Raw genomic sequence first — 8,993 nt, forward strand, 5'->3', positions numbered from 1 at the left:
TTTTCGTCAGGTTAGATACTGATAATTAATCACTCAAACCCCTTTATCTAAACCTCTTTACATAACCGCCGGACTCGCGCGTCCTCCATGTCTGTAGTTTTTGAACACTTTTCATTCGTGTTTGTAGTTCTAACCGAATCCTCGTCCAACGCGCGATGGGTTGTGGGCAATATCAGCCGTTAGAGTGCGCATCGATCTGCACTTCGGATTCTGACCGGATATAGTAGACCATCCGGGTCTCTTTGGGACACTCATTTCAACATACTACGATTTGGGACGTACTAATTCTATTTTCGAATACTGTTTAGGACGGATAGTATGCGAATTGGGACGCAGATGCACTCTTCTTCGTAGGCATGGTTTCTCAAGCCAGGCGAAGGCCTTCGTAAAATTTGGACATTTAAGTAGCTTTTATAAACATGCCTTGGAAAAAAAAATATTACTGATGAGCACCTTGAGAGAAAACGATGGCACTGACATATTGTAAGATATATCAGCATAAGTTGCTTCCAGTTTAAACAGCTTAAACATGCATTTTAGTCTGGGACTTGTCTGTGAAACCAGGCAGTAATCTACTAACCACTGAATGATGATGACCACACAAAATTAAAATTATGGTCACTAAAATTGTAACTTGTAACAAAAATTATGGCCACTGTAACTGCACGAATGCATACAATATCTTCGTATTATTTCTTTTTAATTACAGAACAAGAACAAATCCAATATTGTTGTGTACAAAAGGAGTAATAAAAATAATACAAATTTAGATATCAAAATAAATCACTTACCTTTACAGTAAGGAATAGAAATGTGGATAAATTCATTTAAAATAAGTTACATTATTTCAGAATCAAAATATTATGTAGAAAAAACAAACATCAGTAGCCTATTGATTATTGCTGTATAGGTCAACCAATACAGCATGGCACTAGAAGCGCTAAAGTCTTGGGTTTGATTCCCAGGGAATGCATATTGGTACCTTGCATGCAAAGTTGCTTTGGATGAAAGCACAAATGCATAAATGTTAATGCTGTTGTAATTAGCAATATTATACTAAGTATGTAAGGATAAGTGGTTTTATGGTACTAACAAGGGTAACAGGCTCTATTATTTTATCTGAGTGAGGGATAATAGTTCCTAACTTATTTTGCCTATGAGTCAGTAGCCTAATAACAATACATTTCCATTGAAATATGATACATCAGTTATCATTAAATGAAATTTGTACTTTTAAATATTTAAATTATGTCCAAGAACTGTATATCTGAAATTAAAAAGGGGCAGAGAATTCTGATAAACTCTAAAATAATGGACAATAAACAAATACTAAACTGTCTCAGAAATGACATTATGTTGCACACATTATGCTGGTAAACACATTATTGTAAAACTCCAGACTGAGTGATCAGAATCGTATACCACCTTGAAGGGATGCATTTTGTCATAATGACTAACTGACAAATAGCCTACTCGCAGAGGATACATAAACAAAGGCTGGTGTACGAACTGCTCTCCGGCAAGCAGTCACTGTTCTGAAGCGGTGGAATATTTGCCACTGAAATGCCGACTGACCGTACTACCTGCCCCTGCCACAAATGGAAAACCTCTGCATTTGTGTGGCGAAGATGAAGGAGATGGTCATGGACTTTAGGAGGAGAGGGTACACCCCCTCTCCCCTCTTCATTGGAGGAGCATCTATGGAAATGGTCTCCAGTTTCAAGTATCTCAGGGTAGACATTTCCAATGACTTCACGAGGGTCATTAACACAGGTTTGAATAAATGATTCAAAGATTCATTTCAATGCTAATCATAATTACTCCCACCACCATAAGGACCACTGCCATCAGTAACATCAGGACCACCACCAATTGTATCAAAAAAGGCTCTTTTAAGAGCCACACATAACCTTAGAAAACGAGCTTATTTCCTTTCACTAACAAGCTACACATTACTACTAAAATAAAATAGTAGTCTTAATCAAAAGAGGAAAATAAATGACTGGGAAAGATAAATGCTTTTAATTAATATTTTAATGATACATTTTTTAATGTCACATACAAAATTATTTATAAAATATAGCTGCAAGCAGCAATTATCGGGGCCAAGAGCAAGAAGACGATAAGACATGCCAACATATCTGGGAGTGAAAGACCAACTGCAGCAAGGAGCAATTGAAGACATTGTAAGATGATTATAGGCAAAATAGCTGAATAATAATATATACAGTTTCAGAGTCATTGTGGCATCATGCCTTAACTTTGTCGCTGCAATATAGGAAAACGGTAACATCTTTCAGCACGAAATCCACTTTTTGTCGACATGGTCTGGAGATGAAATGATTCAATTTTGCTGAAAATCGGACAAGCGGTCTAGGAGTTTGAAAAAGCAGGAATTGAACAAAAATCAAGATGGCGGACAGGAAGTGCGGCCAAATATGGCAAACTTGTTGTTTATGTTCTCTGCGTGACCCAAGAGATCTATTAAGACCAGTTTCATTGCAATAGGCTAATTTATTCAAAATTTATTAGCATTTTTAGAAATTTCATTATAACTTTTGACCAAAAGGTGGCGCTGTCTCAAAATCTTTTGAGTACCTTCGGGCATGGTGCTGATGGCACATACTGAGTTTCGTAATGTTACACCAATGCATTCGTTAAGTATGACATTTTATATCACAATACTGTATTGAAGTCAATGGCAATTTCATGTTTTGTTCTATTATGGTGGTTTTCCACTGCATGGTACGGTACGGCACGGTTCGGTATGGCACGTTTTGGCTCTTTTCCACTGCATGGTATGGTAGGGCTCGGCTCAGTACGGCACGTTTGGGCTCTTTTCCACTGCATGGTATGGTACGGCTCGGCTCAGTACGGCACGTTTTGGCTCTTTTCCACTGCATGGTATGGTACGGCTCGGCTCAGTACGGCACGTTTTGGCTCTTTTCCACTGCATGGTATGGTACGGCTCGGCTCAGTACGGCACGTTTTGGCTCTTTTCCACTGCATGGTATGGTACGGCTCGGCTCAGTACGGCACGTTTTGGCTCTTTTCCACTGCATGGTACGGTACGGCTCGGTACGGCTCACTTGTGGCGCTTTTTCACTGCACGGTACGGTATTCGCTTTAAATGGTACCACCTCTGTTGAGGTTCCAAGCGTACCGTACCGAGACTAAAATGTGGCGTGAAAACACTGCAGATCACTGATTGGTCAGAAGGAATCGTCACTAGCAGCGTCATTGTATTTGCGAGACATCAAACATTAAATAGCCAGTAACAGCCACCGCAATAGCACCTGTTTTAAAACTACTTGCTTGACTTGCTTGAAGAAAAAAGAAAGAAAAAAAAACTTACAAAAAAGAAATGGCTAAATCATGGTCAGTGGGCGAAGTGCAGACGTTCCTCTCGTTGGTTGCCGAGGAGCAGATAAACTATTACGATCAGTCTATAATCCCACCCACTTTGAAGCGGTACTAACTCTAGTGGGAAAGCAAAACGAGCTAAAGCGAACCGAGCCGAGCAGAGTCGTACCACGCAGTGGAAAAGCGAAGCAAACCGAACCGTACTGAGCCGTACCACACCATTATAGCGTAGTCTGGCTATCACAAGACCAAGTTCAATCTTTTAAGATTGAACATTGGTCTGGGGAGTCTGACTCTGCTCTGTATTTCTACTGCACAAGAGGCGTGATCAATGGGCATAGTTCAATTGGATAGTCCTTCAACCAATCAGCAACGTGAAAACTCCAGGCAGGAAACGTGTCAACAAACGTGTTGGTGTAGCATTGATCAGCGGTTTGCAGAAGCAGCAATGGTTGTGCAAAAAAACATGAAAGTGAGTGGTATTTACACCCACTCGAGTGATTTGTTTGCTAAACTAAATAAGCTAAATTGAGCATGGTCGAGAGGTTAAACGGAATTGGATTGACGGTTGTGTGAGAGACGGGTAAATCAGAGTGTGCGCTTCTCTATCGTCATTGGGTTAAACCCGCCAATAGCTTGCCAGGTGGATAAGCCAGTTTGTGAATGGTTCCCGCAAATTTGTAACCGACGCAGGAGAAATAAATGTACAGGTTTCCAACCTGAGCTGCAGGGAGAAATCAAATCGCCGGCAGATCGGGCTGGGTTTACCCAGTCTAATTATAGCGCCAACAAGAGGCACAATCCCACCTTTTTTTATGTGTCCTCATAGTGAGCCCATACACGTGTGTGTCAAATTTGGTGAAAATATCTCATTTCGTTTTGGAGTTATAGACATTTATTTTTATAAACTCATAAAAAATTACGCACACCTGACTTTGTTTGCATTTTCTTGCCACTTACTATTAATATTTTGTCATTTGGGTATTAGCGATTAGCCAACTACCTATGTTTCCAAACTTCCTACGGTGGTTTCATCTCCATTGGTCTCACTAGGTGGCGCTGGTTCGAAACTTCTCAGGCTCCTTCAAGTCATCGGTCTGATGACCCATTCCGAGTTCCATAACAATATGTTCATTGATTGATTTGATTTTATTTGTCCTCGAGAGGAAATTTGTTTCCACCATCGATGCGTATTATACAAAACACACATAACATACTGAAAAACATAACATATAACATCTACAAAACAAGACAAAAAACAACAACAAAAAAAAAAAGCATACTTGACGTATCACTGATTCCCTATTTATTTAGGGCTCGTATGGATACAGGAATAAAACTCTTACTGAATTTGGCTTTTCTACACATCGGTAACCTATACCTACGGCCAGAAGGCAGGAGAATAAAATATTTATACAGAGGATGTTCTGGGTCATTTAAGATTTTTTGTGCCTTGTCGTTAGTGTCGAAACGCTCTCCGATAGATTAGGGGTAGGGATACCAATAATTTTGCTTGCTAATTTAGTTATCTTTAAAAATGTGTTCTTATTAGTAACTGTAAGCATGTAAAAAAAAACAAATGGCCCCATACGTAAGGACTGGCTCAATAATACTGCGATACAGAATCAGAAGAATCATAACAATATGTTCATGCGTTCATAAAATACAGCATTTTGGTACAAAATTCAAAATGGGCGAAGCCTAAAATGGTCGATATGACAAAATTGGATATCAGTCGACTCGGCATGACGCCCTGAATCTAAAGGGACCACTTTTATGGTTTTTGGACAAAACGTTAAGAAGTTATACGCAAAAATAGCTATTTTCCGCATTTCCGGACAAGCAGGTGGCGCTGCGCCGAAACACAGGATCTAACCTCAAGGCATGCTTGTGATGACATGTACCAAGTTTGGTCTGAATATGATAAAGCGTTGCGGAGATACAGCCTTACTTTTGTTTTTGCAAGCGCTACGTAAAATTAGTTTGCACGGTATTCGAGAACGGTTTGATGAATCGACATGAATTCCATAACTTTTTGTTGACATGGTCTGAAGATGATCTAATTCAATTTACGTCAATATCAGAGCAACGGCCTAGGAGGAGTTAAAAAAAGTAGGTTTTTCTGACAATTCAAAATGGCCGACAAATTTTTCATGACGGAAAATGACGTCATAGGAATTGATTGACTGATTTCAATCGAATCGACTTGAGTCATGGAATCATTGGAAAAAAAGAATTTTGTTTCTAGCCCTTATGGTTCAAAAGTTATTAGCATAAACATGAGTGAAAATTTGGAAAGTTGGAGGCGCTAGAGGGATTTTGTTAGAGACTCCAAATTTGCTATGGTGACAGTTCAGACTGTCCTCTATCAGTGAGACAAATTTCAAAACTTTCACGCAAGCGGTCATATGGGGTGAGAAGAAGAAAAAGAAACGGAAGAATAATAATATATGTGTATGTAAATATGACTTTTAGTGATGTTTTACTGTAGTAATCTTGGTATGATTTACTTGGACTGATGGTTGTAACGGGGAATGGTTGAATGAGTGAATTAATAGTTGTATTTGAGTGACTAATTACATTTTATATTGTATATTTTGTATTGTAATTCACCTGCTTGGGGACTACAGATGGAAACTAGCTTAAGCTAAATCTGGTGCAAAGCATCTTTAATTAATGTTTTTTGCAAATTGTCCTTGTTGAAATAAATAAATAAACAAACGAACAAAAACAATAATAATAACGCCAACGATTTCAATAGGTGCCTCCGCACCTTCGGTGCTTGGCCCCTAAAAATAAAGTTATTGATTGTTACATATGTATTATTTGTTTTGTCTATTTGAAAGTGAATTTGTGTGTGTATGTGTCTGTATGTTTGCTTATGTATGCATGATACTGTTTTACTGATTGTTAAATTCCGCCTCATGTAAAATCTGTTGAAATTTGATTTTAACCTTGGATCGACTGCATGGAGGAAGGTGTCTCAATGCCCCAGCTAAACTTAAAAGAAAATGCTCTTCCTCATCTGACTTGCTATTAATGCCGTTCAGGACACAGGGCTGATCTGCCTCAGCCCTTCTCTCTGAAGCAAGAGTACGGCGAGAAGTTTTAGCTGTGCAGAGTGGTGGCACATTAGGGGAGTCAGGAGATCCGGGCTGTGTGGTGTTGGCCTGGGTTTGGGTCAGGGACTGTGTGCTCTCATCTGATATCTGTGGGGGACAAATCAGAAAATTTATTTAAAAAATGAAAATGATATATATATATATATATATATATATATATATATATATATATATATATATATATATATATATATATATATATATACATACAGATAAAGAATACTACTAATAATAATCATAATTCCATCCTTTTACAGAAATAATAATAATTCTTTCCTTTGACAGAAATAATAACAATTGCCTTTCATGCCTGTAACATGTCATGTTAGCATGTTAAATGACAAGTAGCCTTTATAATTAAAACAAACTCAATGGCTGTTGGCTCATTGCTCGAACCGTATCCTATAACGATAAGTCACTGGCAAATCAGTGGCTGTAATTAAATCATATCACATGATACTATGTAGAAACTATCGAGCATAAATGAACAGTTATTAAAAAAGAAACTTAACTTCATTCAATGCTGAAAAATAGTTTTTGCGATCTGAGCAAAGTGCACTAATATTTTTAGTGGCGCTTTAACACGAAACAGGAAACTTGTGAGTATTCATGTAAAGGCTGATTTATACTTCTGCGTCGGACCTACGCCGGAGCCTCTACGCTATAGATTACGCTTTGGTTTTAATTTATACTTCTGCATCGTTGTCCGCGTTGACGCGCAATTACACATGCAGAGGGAGCATGTGAAACAGGCGAGGGGTACGCCGAAGGGTACGCACGCTACACACAGCCAACCACGTAGCTACGGCGTGAGTTCGACGCAGAAGTATAAATTGAGCTTTAGGTCTGCCCAGTGTCACTGAAAATTTCAGACACTGTGAATAGTTCAGAACACCGGCCTCGTGGTGTTCACTCACGGCCCTCGTCCTCGTCCTGCTTGACACAGTATACAACTTTATACAACTTTCATTTTTAACTTGCATCACAAAAGTAAACTACAGAAATACTTTTTTTGTTTAATTGAGAAATTATAAGTGACATTAAAATATATATATATATATATATAGAAAATTTTGAATGAACACATTTTTAACTTAAATTTGATTTCTTAAAGGACAAGTTCGGTATTTTACACTTAAAGCCCTGTTTTAAGATCGTTTCTGATGAAATAGAACGGTTAAGATTGAAATTTGGACACATGCTGCTGTCCTGAGAATTTTCGGTTTCTGTGGTTGCACCCCTCCACCTCCACAATGGTTGCATAGGTGGACAGGAACAATCCTTCATAAAACGCATTAAACTTTAGTTTACAAAGACGTGAAACTCACCGAGTGGTCTGGGGTGTTCACTGATAAGCTCACACAAAAATCGCTGCAAAAGATGCTTTCCAACAGGTTTTATTGTAGTTTTTGTCCAACTCCATTGACTTGTAATGGATCATGTGCTGTGAGGTACGGTATTACTCCGCCGCCGGAAACGGAAATGGGGTTGTTTGTATTCTTCTGCTTCTTCTGTGTATTCAATGAAATGCCAGTGGTTTGCTTGCAATTGGCAAAGGTGCATTATCGCCACCAACTGGGCTGGAGTGTCTATTATTCAAGCTCTCAATGGAAGAATGTACGGGTGTGAGGCGTTTGGAAAAATAGATCCACAGTTCCCTTTCAAGGCGGTCACTTCGACATTTACGTCGATGACGTAGTATGGGAACTCCTCCCCTTCTTCACTTCTGCTGAAATCTTATGGGCTAACGCCAGCTGCAGACAGCTGGCCAATTGACGCAAAATATGCAAATACTGACACGCCTGATGGCAGTATAAATTGCATACGCACGTCAATTGCATCAGAATCCTTTTCTTCACGCTCAAATCGACGTGTGCTTCGAATTGGAAGATATTCTACAAATCTCGCCATCGTTGAAGGTGCATCTGAAGATACCTCACTGTCTTTGGCATCCGATGGCATCCATCTGTAACTTGTGCTCGGGGCCTATCGTGGCGCCCGACACCCATTTGTTCTGCGTTGCCTGCATGGGCCTGGCCCACGCCGAGACGGCCCTGTCGGACGACCTCGTGTGCGCCCACTGCGCGGACATGCCAGTGCGCGCCCTTAAGGCCAGGAGAGAAACGGCTCGAGCAGCTGCAGGGATTGGGCCCACTGCCGCCAGCGAGCCGCTGGTGGGCCCACCCACCCCCAGGGAAAGGGAGCTCGACGCCGTCAGCTTCTCGGACGCTAGCTTCCGCCCCCCCCCCCCCGCGACGTCGCGGATTTCATCTCCTTTGGAGCTAGCGAGGAAGAGGACGCCATGTCACTCTCAGCGTCGGAGAAGGACTGGGGATCCCAGCAGGCCGCACCTCCCGAGCAAGGGAGCCCTGACCTCCAGGAGGAGCTCTTTAGGGTCCTTACTAAGGCCGTCGCCGAGTTGGACCTTTCGTGGGACGCACCGGATGAGCCAGCTAAGAGCAAGTTGGACACGTGGTTCTTTCAGTCGAGCCGCCGCCAGGCCGCGTC

Source organism: Rhinichthys klamathensis, unplaced genomic scaffold, assembly GCF_029890125.1.
Source record: "Rhinichthys klamathensis goyatoka isolate OS25496 unplaced genomic scaffold, OSU_Roscu_1.1 h1tg000035l_1, whole genome shotgun sequence".
Taxonomy (NCBI): Eukaryota; Metazoa; Chordata; class Actinopteri; order Cypriniformes; family Leuciscidae; genus Rhinichthys; species Rhinichthys klamathensis.